The sequence below is a fragment of the Pseudophryne corroboree genome, chromosome 3, assembly GCF_028390025.1.
Source record: "Pseudophryne corroboree isolate aPseCor3 chromosome 3, aPseCor3.hap2, whole genome shotgun sequence".
NCBI lineage: Eukaryota > Metazoa > Chordata > Amphibia > Anura > Myobatrachidae > Pseudophryne > Pseudophryne corroboree.
In genome coordinates, this window is record NC_086446.1 from 41,754,504 (window position 1) to 41,771,203 (window position 16,700).

The following is a 16,700-nucleotide window of genomic DNA, read 5'->3' on the forward strand; positions in this document are numbered from 1 at the left end:
AGCAACTTGGAATCCTCCAAGTCACGAGTAGCCGCAGGCACCACAATAGGTTGGTTCAAATGAAAGATGACACCACCTTTGGTAGAAATTGCGGACGAGTCCGCAATTCTGCCCTGTCCATATGGAAAACCAGATAGGGGCTTTTACATGACAAATCCGCCAATTCTGACACACGCCTAGCCGAAGCTAAGGCCAACAACATGACCACTTTCCACGTGAGATACTTTAGCTCCACGGTCTTAAGTGGCTCAAACCAGTGGGATTTCAGGAAACCCAACACCACGTTAAGATCCCAAGGTGCCACTGGTGGCACAAAAGGAGGCTGAATATGCAGCACTCCCTTAACAAACGTCTGAACCTCAGGCAGTGAAGCCAGTTCTTTTTGAAAGAAAATGGATAGGGTCGAAATCTGGACCTTTATGGACCCTAATTTTAGGCCCATAGTCACTCCTGACTGTAGGAAGTGCAGGAATCGACCCAGCTGGAATTCCTCTGTAGGGGCCTTCCTGGCCTCACACCAAGCAACATATATTCGCCATATACGGAGATAATGCTTTACTGTCACGTCCTTCCTAGCCTTTATCAGCGTAGGAATAACTTCATCCGGAATGCCTTTTTCCGCTAGGATCCGGCGTTCAACCGCCATACCGTCAAACGCAGCCGCGGTAAGTCTTGGAATAGACAGGGCCCTTGTTGCAACAGGTCCTGTCTGAGAGGCAGAGGCCATGGGTCCTCTGTGAGCATTTCTTGCAGTTCCGGGTACCAAGTCCTTCTTGGCCAATCCGGAACAATGAGTATTGTTCTCACTCCTCTTTTTCTTATAATTCTCAGCACCTTTGGTATGAGAGGAAGAGGAGGAAACACATAGAACGACTGGAACAACCATGGTGTTACTAGTGCGTCCACAGCTATCGCCTGAGGGTCCCTTGACCTGGCGCAATACCGTTTTAGCTTTTTGTTGAGGCGGGACGCCATCATGTCCACCTGTGGCAGGTCCCATCGATTTGCAATCAGCGTGAAGACTTCTTGATGAAGTCCCCACTCTCCCGGGTGGAGGTCGTGCCTGCTGAAGAAGTCTGCTTCCCAGTTGTCCACTCCCGGAATGAACACTGCTGAAAGTGCTTGTACGTGATTCTCCGCCCAACGTAGAATGCTGGTGGCTTCTGCCATTGCCACCCTGCTTCTTGTGCCACCCTGGCGGTTTACATGGGCCACTGCAGTGATGTTGTCTGACTGAATCAACACTGGTTGGTTTCGAAGCAGAGGCTCCGCTTGACTCAGGGCGTTGTATATGGCCCTTAGTTCCAGGATATTTATGTGCACACAAGTCTCCTGACTTGACCAAAGCCCTTGGAAGTTTCTTCCCTGAGTGACTGCCCCCCATCCTCGGAGGCTTGCATCCGTGGTCACCAGGACCCAGTCCTGTATGCCGAACCTGCGGCCCTCGAGGAGGTGAACACCTTGCAGCCACCACAGAAGAGACACCCTGGCCCTGGGGGACAGGGTGATCAGCCGATGCAGCTGAAGATGCGATCCGGAACACTTGTCTAACAGATCCCACTGAAAGATCCTCGCATGGAACCTGCCGAAGGGAATGGCTTCGTATGACGCCACCCTCTTTCCCAGAACTCGCGTGCAGTGATGCACCGATACCTGTTTTGGTTTTAGGAGGTCTCTGACCAGAGTCACGAGCTCCTGTCCTCCAGGAGAAACACCTTCTTCTGGTTTGTGTCCAGAATCATGCCCAGGAAGGGCAGACGCGTCGTAGGAATCAGCTGCGACTTTGGAATATTTAGAATCCAGCCGTACTGTCGCAACACTTCCTGAGAGTGTGATACGCTGATCAGCAACTGCTCCCTGGACTTCGCCTTTATGAGGAGATCGTCCAAGTATGGGATAATTGTAACTCCTTGCTTCCGAAGGAGCACCATTATTTCCGCCATCACCTTGGTAAATATTCTCGGTGCCGTGGACAGGCCACACAGCAACGTCTGGAATTGGTAATGACAGTCCTGTACCACAAACCTGAGGTACTCCTGATGAGGTGGATAAATGGGGACATGCAAGTAAGCATCCTTGATGTCCAGAGACACCATAAACTCCCCTTCTTCCAGGCTTGCAATGACCGCTCTGAGCGATTCCATTTTGAACTTGAATTTCTTCAGATAAATGTTCAGGGATTTTAAATTCAAAATGAGTCTGACCGAACCGTCCGGTTTCGGTACCACAAAAATAGTGGAATAGTAACCCCTTCCCTGTTGAAGGAGGGGTTACTATTCCGCTGGAGATATAGCTTGTGAATTGCCGCCAAAACACTACCTCCCACTCCATGGGGGAAGCTGGCAAGGCCGATTTTAGGAACGGTGAGGGGGCGTCACTTCGAATTCCAGCTTGTATCCCTGAGACACAATTTGTATAGCCCAAGGATCCACCTGTGAGCGAACCCACTGGTGGCTGAAATTTCGGAGATGCGCCCCCACCGCTCCTGGCCCGCCTGTGGAGCCCCAGCATCATGCAGTGGATTTAGTGGAAGCCGGGGAGGACTTTTGTTCCTGGGAACTAGCTGCATGGTGCAGATTTTTTCCTCTACCCCTGCCTCTGGCAAGAAATTATGCACCTCTGACTCTCTTGCTTTTTTGTGAACGAACGGACTGCATTTGGTAATATGGTGCTTTCTTTGGCTGTGAGGGAATATATGGCAAGAAATTTGACTTACGAGCCGTAGCTGTGGAAACTAGGTCCGAGACACCGTCCCCAAACAATTCCTCACCCTTATAAGGTAAAACCTCCATGTGTTTTTTAGAGTCGGCATCACCTGTCCATTGCCGAGTCCATAGGACCCTTCTGGCAGAAATCGACATTGCGTTTATTCTAGAGCCCAGCAGGCAAATGTCCCTCTGGGCATCCCGCATATATAGAACAGCGCCTTTGATATGCCCCAGGGTCAGTAAAATAGTCTCCCTGTCCAGGGTATCTATCTCCTCAGACAGAGTATCTGTCCATGCTGCTACAGCACTACATATCCAGGCCGAAGCAATTGCTGGCCTCTGTATGGTACCTGAATGTGTATAAACAGACTTCAGGATACCTTCCTGCTTCCTATCTGCAGGATCCTTTAGGGCGGCTGTATCCTGAGACGGCAGGGCCACCTTCTTAGATAAGCGTGTCAACGCTTTGTCTGCCCTAGGGGAGAATTCCCAGCGTGACCTATCCGTTGGCAGGAAAGGATACGCCATCAGTAATCTCTTGGAAATTATTACTTTCCTATCGGGGGAATCCCACGCTTTTTCACATAATTCATTTAATTCATGTGAAGGGGGAAAAGTCACTTCTTGCTTTTTTTCCCCATACATATAAACCCTCTTGTCAGGGACAGGGTTATCCTCTGATATGTGTAATACATCCTTCACTGCTATAATCATGTAGCGGATGGCTTTAGTCATTTTTGGCTGCAACTTTGCATCATCGTCATCGACACTGGAGTCAGAATCCGTGTCGACATCTGTGTCAACCATCTGGGATAGTGGGCGCTTTTGAGACCCTGACGGCCTCTGAGCTGCAGGATCAGACCTGGGTTGAGACCCTGACTGTCCCAAGGCTTCAGCTTTATCCAACCTTTTATGCACGAAGCTTACATTATCATTTATTACCTTCCACATATCCATCCAATCAGGTGTCGGCGCCGTTGGCGGCGACACCACATTCATTTGCACTTGTTCTACCTCCACGTATCCTTCCTCGTCAAACATGTCGACACCAACGTACCGACACACCGCACACACACACAGGGAATGCTCTGAGGACAGGACCCCACCAGGCCTTTTGGGGAGACAGAGAGAGAGTATGCCAGCACACACCCCAGCGCTATATAACCCAGGGATTACACACTAACTTAGTGTTTACCCAGTAGCTGCTGTTTATGATAATTTGCACCTAAATTTATGTTCCCCCCCTCTCTTTTTTACCCTTTTTCTACCTTGATACTGCAGGGGAGAGCCTGGGGAGCTTCCTCTCAGTGGAGCTGTGGAGAGAAAATGGCGCTGGTGTGCTGAGGAAGAAGGGCCCGCCCCCTCAGCGGCAGCCTTCTGTCCCGCTTCTATGTACAAATAATGGCGGGGGCTCGTACATATATACAGTGCCCAGCTGTATATATGTGTCTTTTTGCCAAGAGGTATCCTAATTGCTGCCCAGGGCGCCCCCCCCTGCACCCTACAGTGACCGGAGTGTGTGGGTGTAATGTGGGAGCAATGGCACACAGCTGCAGTGCTGTCCGCTACCTCATGTGAAGACAGGAGTCTTCTGCCGCCGATTTCGATGTCTTCTTGCTTCTGCCGGCTTCTGTCTTCTGGCTCTGCGAGGGGGACGGCGGCGCGGCTCCGGGAACGGACGACCAAGGTTAAGATCTTGTGTTCGAACCCTCTGGAGCTAATGGTGTCCAGTAGCCTAAGAAGCGCAACCTTGCCGCAGTTAGTAGGTTTGCTTCTCTCCCCCCAGTCCCACATAGCAGAGAGTCTGTTGCCAGCAGAAGCTCTCTGAAAATAAAAAACCTAACTAAAATACTTTCTTAATAGCAAGCTCAAGCGAGCCCACTAAAAGCACCCAGCTCTAGCCGGGCACAGATTCTAACTGAGGTCTGGAGGAGGGGCATAGAGGGAGGAGCCAGTGCACACCAGTACTACTAAATCTTTCTTAGAGTGCCCAGTCTCCTGCGGAGCCTGTCTATTCCCCATGGTCCTTACGGAGTCCCCAGCATCCACTAGGACGTTAGAGAAATAACACTTTAGTAATGTCTGATTACTTTAAGACTGAACAACAGAATATCACTGTATAAGACACACAGCTTCTCTACAGATCATATAGGGATAGTGTGGAAGGAGATCCCGTCAGCCACAGGGACAATGGCGTCAGCGGCACTGAAGGGGTTATTCCTCAGTGTCCGGCGCCATTTTACAGAGACAATGGGCACTAGGCGCCCCATTCAAATGTACTAACGGCGCCGGGAGTAGAGTGTATAAAAATGTGTCTTCATGTTATATGACTGCGCTGTGCGCAGTTGGAGAGTTATACACTGCACGTTTTATAATGTATTTGTATCCAAGATGCTCTTAGTAACTATAGGATAAGTCATAGCACACTCTCACATAGGAAGTCATATGCTCAGTAACCTCCTAGTGTAATCAGAGCTTTTGATGTGTTGGTGAGGGCACCGCAGGTAATGTGCTTGGGTTCTGCAGTTCCTGTGAGAAGGTGTAAGAGTGAAATGACCAATACTTTGGTTACAGCACTTCCTGTGAAATGACACCTAGGTGGTCTTTTGGTGTGTCTATGCTATTAGGGAAATCAGTTTGTTATCAATGATTTCCTGAATATTCACTCCAGATACGTGAATGGCAGGGGGAAACAATTTCTATACTTTGTATAAGTTGTTTTCCTGTACCATTTGTTACAACTACAGACACTACTGTACAAACTATAGAATCTGTGTGATCAAAGGAGACTTGTAAATTACCAGGAAGGAGGAAATTGCTTTATGCATTTATATCCTTTTAAAAATAAGAATTTACTCACCGGTAATTCTATTTCTCGTAGTCCGTAGTGGATGCTGGGGACTCCGTAAGGACCATGGGGAATAGACGGGCTCCGCAGGAGACTGGGCACTCTAAGAAAGATTTAGGACTACCTGATGTGCACTGTCTCATCCCCATATGACCCTCCTCCAGACCTCAGTTAGGACACTGTGCCCAGAAGAGCTGACACAATAAGGAAGGATTTTTGAATCCCGGGTAAGACTCATACCAGCCACACCAATCACACCACATAACTCGTGATAGGAACCCCGGTTAACAGTATGATAACAAATGGAGCCTCTGAAGAGATGGCTCCCAACAAAACACTATTTTTGTAACAATAACTATGTACAGGTATTGCAGACAATCCGCACTTGGGATGGGCGCCCAGCATCCACTACGGACTACGAGAAATAGAATTACCGGTGAGTAAATTCTTATTTTCTCTAACGTCCTAGTGGATGCTGGGGACTCCATAAGGACCATAGGGATTATACCAAAGCTCCCAAACGGGCGGGAGAGTGCGGATGACTCTGCAGCACCGAATGAGAGAACTCCAGGTCCTCCTCAGCCAGGGTATCAAATTTATAGAATTTTGCAAATGTATTTGCCCCTGACCAAGTAGCAGCTTGGCAAAGTTGTAAAGCCGAGACCCCTCGGGCAGCCGCCCAAGATGAGCCCACCTTCCTCGTGGAATGGGCTTTTACTGATTTAGGCTGCGGTAATCCTACCGCAGAATGCGCCAGCTGAATAGTGCTACAAATCCAGCGCGCGATAGTCTGCTTAGAAGCAGGAGCACCCAGCTTGTTGGGTGCATACAGGATAAACAGCGAGTCAGTCTTCCTGACTCCAGCCGTCCTGGAAACATATATTTTCAGGGCCCTGACCACGTCCAAAAACTTGGAATCCTCCAAGTCCCTAGTAGCCGCAGGCACCACAATAGGTTGGTTCAAGTGAAAAGCTGATACCACCTTCGGGAGAAACTGAGGACGTGTCCTCAATTCTGCCAACTGAGGACGTGTCCTCAATTCTGCCCTATCCATATGGAAAATCAGATAGGGGCTTTTACAGGACAAAGCCGCCAGTTCTGACACACGTCTGGCCGAAGCCAGAGCCAACAACATCACCACTTTCCACGTGAGATATTTTAAATCCACAGTCTTAAGTGGCTCAAACCAATGTGATTTTAGAAATTCCAAGACCACATTGAGATCCCAAGGTGCCACTGGGGGCACAAAAGGAGGCTGAACATGCAGAACTCCCTTGACAAAAGTCTGAACTTCAGGCAGTGAAGCCAGTTCTCTTTGGAAGAAAATTGACAGGGCTGAGATCTGGACTTTAATGGACCACAATTTGAGGCCCAAAGTCACACCTGCTTGCAGGAAATGTAGGAATCGACCCAGTTGAAATTCCTCCGTTGGGGCCTTCTTGGCCTCACACCAAGCAACATACTTCCGCCAAATGTGGTGACATCCTTCCTTGCCTTGATCAGGGTAGGGATGACTTCCTCCGGAATGCCTTTTTCCTTTAGGATCCGGCGTTCAACCGCCATGCCGTCAAACGCAGCCGTGGTAAGTCTTGGAACAGACAGGGTCCCTGCTGCAGCAGGTCTTGTCTGAGCGGCAGAGGCCAAGGGTCCTCTGCAAGCATCTCTTGAAGTTCCGGGTACCAAGCTCTTCTTGGCCAATCCGGAGCCACGAGAATAGTTCTCACTCCTCGCCTTCTTATTATTCTCAATACCTTGGGTATGAGAGGTAGAGGAGGAAAAACATAAATCGACTGGTACACCCAGGGTGTCACTAGAGCGTCCACAGCGACCGCCTGAGGGTCCCTTGACCTGGCGCAATACCTTTTTAGCTTTTTGTTGAGGCGGGACGCCATCATGTCCACCTGTGGTTTTTCCCAATGGCTTACCAGCATCTGGAAGACTTCTGGATGAAGTCCCCATTCTCCCGGGTGGAGGTCGTGCCTGCTGAGGAAGTCTGCTTCCCAATTGTCCACTCCCAGAATGAACACTGCTGTTCATTCCGGGAGTGGATGAACAGCACATGATTCTCTGCCCATCGGAGAATTCTTGTGGCTTCTGCCATTGCCCTCCTGCTTCTTGTGCCGCCCTGTCTGTTTACATGGGCGACCGCCGTGATGTTGTCTGACTGGATCAGCACCGACCGGTTCTGAAGCAGGGGTCTTGCTTGAGTTGGGGCATTGCAAAAATGGCCCTTAGCTCCGGAATATTTATGTGCAGCGATATCTCCTGAGCTGACCACAGCCCCTGGAAATTTCTGCCCTGTGTGACTGCCCCCCAGCCCCGAAGGCTGGCATCCGTGGTCACCAGGACCCCGTCCTGTATTCCGAATCTGCGGCCCTCTAGTAGATGAGCCCTCTGCAGCCATCATAGCAGTGACACCCTGGTCCTTGCCGACAGGGTTATCCGCTGTTGCATCTGGAGATGGGACCCAGACCATTTGTCCAACAGGTCCCACTGGAACGTCCTGGCGTGGAACCTTCCGAATGGAATTGCTTCGTATGAAGCTACCATTTTTCCCAGGACTCGTGTGCATTGATGTACCGACACTTTTCCTGGTTTTAGGATGTCTCTGACCAGAGATGACAAATCCTCTGCTTTTTCCACTGGAAGAAACACTCTTTTCTGGTCTGTGTCCAGAATCATTCCCAGGAACAGAAGACGTGTCGTCGGAACCAGCTGCGACTTTGTAGCTGTTGTAGCACTTCCTGAGAAAGTGCTACCCCCACTACCAACTGTTTCTTGGACCTCGCCTTTATCAGGAGATCGTCCAAGTACGGGATAATTGAAACACCTTTCTTGCGAAGGAGTATCATCATTTCGGCCATTACCTTGGTAAAGACCCTCGGCGCCGTGGATAACCCAAATGGCAGCGTCTGGAACTGATAGTGACAGTCCTGTACCACAAATCTGAGGTACTCCTGGTGAGGAGGGTAAATGGGGACATGAAGATACGCATCTTTGATGTCCAGGGAGACCATGTAGTCCCCCTCCTCTAGGCTCGCAATAACCGCTCTGAGCAATTTCATCTTGAACTTGAACCTTTTGATATAAGTGTTCAAGGATTTTAGATTTAAGATGGGTCTCACCGAACCATCCGGTTTTGGTACCACAAACTGTGTGGAATAGTAACCCTTTCCTTGTTGAAGAAGGGGTACCTTGACAATCACGTGCTGTGAATACAGTTTCTGAATAGCCACCAACACTGCCTCCCTGGCAGAGGGAGTTGCCGGTAAGGCAGACTTTAGGAAACGGCGGGGGGGAGACGTCTCGAATTCCAGCCTGTACCCCTGAAGTACTACTTGAAGGACCCAGGGATCCACCTGTGAGAGAACCCACTGTGCGCTGAAATTTCTGAGACGGGCCCCCACCGTGCCCGGGTCCACCTGAGCAGCCCCAGCGTCATGCTGTGGACTTACCGGACGCAGGGGAGGACTTCTGCTCCTGGGAACTAGCTGTGTGTTGCAGCTTTTTTCCTCTACCTCTGCCTCTCGGCAGAAAGGAGGAGCTTCTAGCCCTCTTGTGTTTCTGGGGTCGAAAGGACTGTACCTGATAATACAGTGCTTTCTTTTGCTGTGGCGCAGTCTGTGGCAAAAAGGTCGATTTCCCAGCCGTAGCTGTGGACACGAGGTCCGAAAGACCATCCCCAAACAGTTCCACCCCTTTATAGGGTAAAACTTCCATGTGCCGCTTTGAGTCGGCATCACCGGACCATTGCCGAGTCCATAACCCCCGTCTGGCGGCAATGGACATAGCGCTTACTCGTGATGTCAGCCGGCAAATATCCCACTGTGCATCACGTATGTATAAGACTGCGTCTTTTATATGTTCAAGCGTCAGCAAAATATTGTCCCTATCCATGGTATCAATATTATCCAGAAGGGAATCTGACCACGCAGCAGCAGCACTGCACATCCAAGCTGATGCAATCGCTGGTCGCAATATAATGCCTGAGTGTGTGTATATAGCCTTTAGGGTATTCTCCTGCTTTCTATCAGCAGGTTCCTTCAGGGCGGCCGTATCCGGAGACGGTGGTGCCACCTTCTTTGACAAGCGTGTCAGCGCCTTGTCTACCCTAGGGGGTGTTTCCCAACGTGACCTATCCTCTAGCGGGAAAGGGTACGCTGCCAATAATCGTTTTGAAATTATCAATTTCTTATCAGGGGAAGTCCACGCTTCCTCACACACCTCATTTAATTCCTCAGATGCAGGAAAAACTACAGGTAGTTTTTTTCTCACCGAACATAATACCCTTTTTTGTGATACCTGGGGCATTATCATAAATGTGTAAAACATTTTTCATTGCCTCAATCATGTAACGGGTGGACCTATTGGAGGGTACACTAGTTTCATCACAGTCGACACTGGAGTCAGTATCCGTGTCGACGTCTGTATCTGTCACCTGAGGTAGCGGGCGTTTTAAGGCCCCTGATGACATTTGAGACGCTGGAGCAGGCACAAGCTGTGTAGCCGGCTGTCCTATGTCGTCAAACCTTTTGTGTAAGGAGTTGACACTTTCACGCAATTCCTTCCATAAGTCCAACCACACCGGTGTCGACCCCTCAGGGGTGACAGCACATTCACAGGCATTTGCTCCGCCTCCACACCATTTTCCTCCTCATACATGTCGACACAGCAGTACCGACACACAGCAGACACACAGGGAATGCTCTTACAGAGGACAGGACCCCACAAAGCCCTTTGGGGAGACTGAGGGAGAGTATGCCAGCACACACCAGAGCGCTATATATCACAGGGATATCACCTATAAAAGTGTGTTTTCCCCTTATAGCTGCATATATACTTATACTGCGCCTAATTTGTGCCCCCCCTCTCTTTTTTACCCTTTTCTGTAGTGGAGGACTGCAGGGGAGAGCCAGGGAGCTTCCTTCCAGCGGAGCTGTGAGGGAAAAATGGCGCCAGTGTGCTGAGAAAGAAGGCCCCGCCCCTTTTTCGGCGGGCTTTCTCCCGCTATTTTAATGTATCTGGCAGGGGTTAATATACACCTATATAGCCCCTGGGGATATATGGTGTTAATTTGACAGCCAAGGTGTAAATATTGCTGCTCAGGGCGCCCCCCCCCCCAGCGCCCTGCACCCATCAGTGACCGCAGTGTGTGGTGTGCATGAGGAGCAATGGCGCACAGCTGCAGTGCTGTGCGCTACCTTGGAGAAGACAGAAGTCTTCAGCCGCCGAGTTTCTGGACCTCTTCTTGCTTCTGGCTCTGTAAGGGGGACGGCGGCGCGGCTCCGGGAACGGACGACGAGATCGGTGCCTGTGTTCGAACCCTCTGGAGCTAATGGTGTCCAGTAGCCTAAGAAGCCCAAGCTACCACCACTTAGGTAGGTTCGCTTCTTCTCCCCTTAGTCCCTCGATGCAGTGAGCCTGTTGCCAGCAGGTCTCACTGAAAATAAAAAACCTAAACTATACTTTCTTCTAGAAGCTCAGGAGAGCCCCTAGTGTGCATCCAGCTCAGCCGGGCTCAGAAATCTAACTGAGGCTTGGAGGAGGGTCATAGGGGGATGAGACAGTGCACACCAGGTAGTCCTAAATCTTTCTTAGAGTGCCCAGTCTCCTGCGGAGACCGTCTATTCCCCATGGTCCTTACGGAGTCCCCAGCATCCACTAGGACGTTAGAGAAATGTAATTTATTTATTTATATTTTGTAAGATATCGTGATTGGATGGAAAAGACTCAGGGTGGGACTACCCCATGAGATTCAGAGTGGTTTTACTGTATAAAAAGGTTCCTGTGAGCCTCAGGGGGATATACACCATCTTCTGTCTGCTGTGAACATCTGCTGTATTGCTGTTGCCCCTAGAATTAGGGAAGAGTTCTTTTTAGAACTATTTGAGCGAATAAACATCTTTTGCCTCAAGACGACCGCTTCATCTTCTGACCTGCAGGGTTATGTCAAACATAGTCCCGTTATTCGGCTGTTTTGGGTACACCCAGCGTCTCCAAGCTCCGCCTTACGCCAGCTACCATTCTGTGCTTGGGCAAGCGATTAGTGGGGATCAGTCAACGCCACACAGGTGTGGTAAGACAGCGTGTCGACGCATACACAGCAGAAATATGGTTCCAGACACCACAGGAAGGAGTCTGGTGGTGGCAGCATAGTACCCGCCCACTGCGCAGTGGGTGGAGTCAGTAACAGGCGGTTACTGGCGGTAAACGGGAATCCCCTAATTGGCCAGATCCCTTGTGACCTGGACCCCATTCTGTGATGGCGGAACTGTCGCAGGTGTCCGGTCACAGATAGTCACTTTGGTATATTGGTGAGACCCTAAATCCCACCTACCTGATCCTCCTGTGGGATCCTGTGATTCTCCTCTGTACAGTCCTGGGAATACAGAGGACGGGGACATCTCTCTGGGGTATCTCTGTTACTGGGACCATCTGTAGGAGACACACAGTGACTGAGTACAGTGTATATATGTGATTATCAGATGATGTGTGTATATAGGGGCCCCCATACCTGCTCTCCCCTGTACAATACATGACAGTCTCCTCTTACCCAGTGATGTGAGGGGCCGGTGATTCTCCATCATCACGTCTTTGTACAGACCCCTGTGTTCTTCTATATACTCCCCCTCCTGCATGGAGAGATAGACAGTGACATCCTGACACCTTATATGCACCTGACACACACAATGATACACACTATCGAAAAAGAACATCCTCACAGATTATCCTGACATTCTCTTAGTGTTATGTTAGTCAATGTGAATTTAAGGAGACGCTACCTACCACAGTTTATACACAAAGAGCAGAAATCTGCAGCTGCATGGGCGCCGGTCTCATCTCATATATAAAACACAAGCTTATATTAAAAAATATTAACATACCGTATATACTCGAGTATAAGTCAATATAAGCCGAGGCACCTAATTTTACCACAAAAACCTGGGAAAACTCATTGACTCGAGTATAAGCCTAGGGTGGGAAATGCAGCTCTAGCTGTACACATCCCTCAGTGCCAGATATGCCCTCATGCTGCCAGATATGCCCTCATGCTGCCAGATATGCCCCACAGTGCCAGATATGCCCTCATGCTGCCAGATATGCCCCACAGTGCCAGATATGCCCTCATGCTGCCAGATGTGCCCTCATGCTGCCAGATATGCCCTACAGTGCCAGATATGCCCCACAGTGCCAGATGTGCCCTCATGCTGCCAGATATGCCCCACAGTGCCAGATATGCCCTCATGCTGCCAGATATGCCCTACAGTGCCAGATATGCCCCACAGTGCCAGGTATGCCCTCATGCTGCCAGGTATGCCCTCATGCTGCCAGATATGCCCTCATGCTGCCAGATATGCCCCAGTGCCAGATGTGCCCTCATGCTGCCAGATATGCCCTCATGCTGCCAGATATGCCCCACTGTGCCAGATGTGCCCCACTGTGCCAGATGTGCTCTCATGCTGCCAGATATGCCCTCATGCTGCCAGATATGCCCTCATGCTGCCAGATATGCCCCACTGTGCCAGATGTGCCCTCATGCTGCCAGATATGCCCCACTGTGCCAGATGTGCCCCAATGCTGCCAGATATGCCCCACTGTGCCAGATGTGCTCTCATGCTGCCAGATATGCCCCACAGTGCCAGGAAGGGTACTTACCCTCCATCGCTCCCACGTTGTCTTCTGAAGGAGGGACACAGAGGGCACAGCGCGTGGCTCTCCTGTGTCCCTCCTGCGTCTCCGTCTCCGGCAGCGTGTATGTGTTAAATGAAGTGCCGGTTCGTGAGCCAATCAGAGCTCACGAAAGGAGAGTGTCCCTCCTTCCACTGACTCAGGTATAAGCCGAGGGGGCTTTTTCAGCACAAAAAACGTGCTGAAAAAGTCGGCTTATACTCGAGTATATACGGTAATAGAAATCCTCACAAAACAGCCCATAAATAACAAAAGCAGAGGTTATGGTAGACTTACCTAGATAACCCTCTTTCTCTGAAGTCCACAGGATCTACCTTGGGATATATAGTAGCGACAGCGGAACAGGCACCAAACAGCTAAGCTTTTCAGACTCCCAGGATGCTATGGGCCAGCCCCCTATATTCCCGCCTCCTGGCTCAGGCAATTCAGTTTGTTTCAAAGCTCAAGGCAGGAGCAGTTCAAGAGGGAGACCTATTACTGAGAAGAACATACACACACTTCTATACCAAAGGACAGGAAGGGGTTAGTAAGTGTACAGATTCTCAAATCAGGTGCCTCAGGGTGGGATCCCTGTGAACACTGTGGACTTCAGAGAAAGAGGGTTATCTAGGTAGTGTTCCATTCTAGCACCCTGCACCTTTCAAAACACGTGCAGTTCCTCTTTCCTGCCTGGAGTGTCGCTCTCTGCTCTGGTGCTTCTCAGAACACTCTGCTCTGCATTTTAGTGCTGAGATACAGAGCAGAGTGTTCTGAGAAGCGCCAGAGCAGAGAGTGACACCCCAGGCAGGAAAGAGGAACTGCACAAGTTTTTAAAGGTGCAGGGTGCTAGAATGAACACTGATCTAGGTAAGTCTACCATAACCTCTGCTTTCTCTATCTGGGTCCACAGTGATCTACAGGATCTACCTTGGGACATCCCAAAGTAGCTACTAGTGGTGGAGATGCTCCTGATTGCAAATAATTCTTCACCCAAATACAGCATCCTGAGAGGCAAATGTGTCAAAGGCATAATGTCTAATGAATGTGTTAATGGATGACCATGTGGCTGCCTTACAAATTTGATCAGCTGAGGCGACATGGTAGGCTGTCCAAGAAGGTCCTACCTTATGAGTAAAGTGGCCAGACACATTGGGCCTAATTCAGATCTGATCGCTGCTGTGCGTTTTCGAAGCACTGGGTGGGCGCCCAGCATACTCTACGGACCACGAGAGAAGGATTAAACGGTAGGTAATTAAAATCCTATATTCTCTTACGTCCTAGAGGATGCTGGGGTCCATTTTAGTACTATGGGGATGTACCAAAGCTCCAAGTATGGGAGGGAGAGTGCTGAGACTTCTGCAGATCAGACTGACCAAACATCAGGTCCTCAAAGGCCAAAGTATCGAACTTGTAGAACTTAGCAAACGTGTTTAACCCTGACCAAATAGCTGCTCGGCAAAGCTGTAAGCCGAGACACCACGGGCAGCCGCCCAGGAGGAATCCACCTTACGAGTAGAGTGCGCCTTAACAGATTTTGTACACGGCAATCCTGCCGTAGAATTAGCATGCTGGATAGTGAACCTGATCCAGTGAGAAATCGTCTGCTTAGAAGCATGACACCCAACCTTGTTGGGATCATAAAGGACAAAGAGAGAGTCCGATTTCCTGTGACGAGAAGTCCTCTTCACATAAATCTTCAAAGCCCTCACAACATCCAAGGACTTGGAGGAAATTGAGGAGTCAGTAGTCACTGGCACCACAATAGGTTGGTTGATATGAAACGTTGACACAATCTTAGAAAGAAACTGCTGGCGCGTTCTGAGCTCGGCTCTATCTTCATGAAAAATCAAGTAGGGGCTCTTGCAGGACAAAGCTCCCAATTCCGACACATGTCTAGCAGATGCTAGAGCCAACAGTGTGACCACCTTCCAAGTAAGAAACTTGACTTCCACCTTCTGCAAAGGCTAAAACCAATCCGACTGTAGGAACTGCAGCACCACATTAAGATACCAAGGTGCCGTAGGAGGCACAAAGTGTGGCTGGATGTGCAGAACCCCATTCAACAAAGTCTGAACCTCAGGGAGAGCAGCCAATTGTTTCTGGAAGAAAATGGATAAGGCCGAAATCTGGACACTAATGGAGCCCAAGCGTAGACCCACATCCACATCCGCTTGCAGAAAGAGGTGAAACCGTCCAGCTGAAACTCCACTGTAGGAAGCTTCTTGGATTCACACCAAGACACATACTACATCCAAATCTAATGGTAATGTTTAGACATTACTCCCTTCCTAGCCTGGATCAGGGTAGGGATGACCTTCTTCGGAATACCCTTCCGAGCTAAAATCCAGTGTTCAACCTCCAAGCCGTCAAACATAGCTGTGGTAAGTATTGATAGGCGAATGGCCCCTATAGGAGAAGGTCCTCGCAAAGAGGAAGAGGCCTCGGATCCTCCAGCAGTAATTCCAGGAGATCCGCATACCAAGCCTGTCTTGGCCAGTTTGGAGCAATGAGGCTTTCCTAAACTCTTGTTCTCTTTATTAGTTTGAGAACTTTTGGAATAAGTGGAAGTGGAGGGAACACATACACTGACTGGAACACCCACGGAGTTACCAAAGCGTCTACCCCTACTGCTTGTGGGTCTCTTGACCTGGAACAGTACCTCCAAAGCTTTTTGTTGAGGCGGGAGGCCTTCATGTCTATCTGAGGAACTCCGCACCTACTTGTTACCTTTGTGAACACCTCCGGGTGGAGGCCCCATTTTCCTGGATGGAGATTGTGTCTGCTGAGGAAGTCCACTTCCCAGTTGTCCACTCCCAGAATGAAGATGGCTGACAGCGCCAGCACGTGTTTTTCTGCCCAGAGGAGGATTCTTGACACCTCTGACATCGCCGCTCTGCTCTTCGTTCCGCCTGGACGGTATATGTAGGACACTGCTGTTGCATTGTCTAACTGAACCTGAATGGCCCGATCTTGCAGACGATGTGTCAACTCTGACATCGCCGCTCTGCTCTTCGTTCTGCCTTGACGGTTTATGTAGGATAATGCCGTTACATTGTCCAACTGAACCTGAATGGCCCAATCTTGCAGAAGATGTGACGCTTGTAGAAGACCGTTGTATACGGCCCTCAGTTCCAGAATGTTTATCGGAAGGATGGATTCTAGACTTGACCACTTTCCTTGAAAGTTTTCCCCTTGGGTGACTGCTCCCCAACCTCTGAGACTTGCATCCGTGGTTAGAAGGATCCAATTCTGAATTCCGAACCAGCGGCTCTCGAGAAAGTGAGAAGCTTGGTGCCACCATAGGAGCGAAATCCTGGCTTTCGGCGACAGAAGTTTCCGCTGGTGCATGTGTCCAGGAGATCCAGTTAGAAAGACCGTGCGTGGAATCTTCCGTACTGTAGAGCCTCCTAAGACGCTACCATCTTCACCAGAAGGCGAATGCACTGATGAACCGATACCCAGGCTGGCGTGACCAG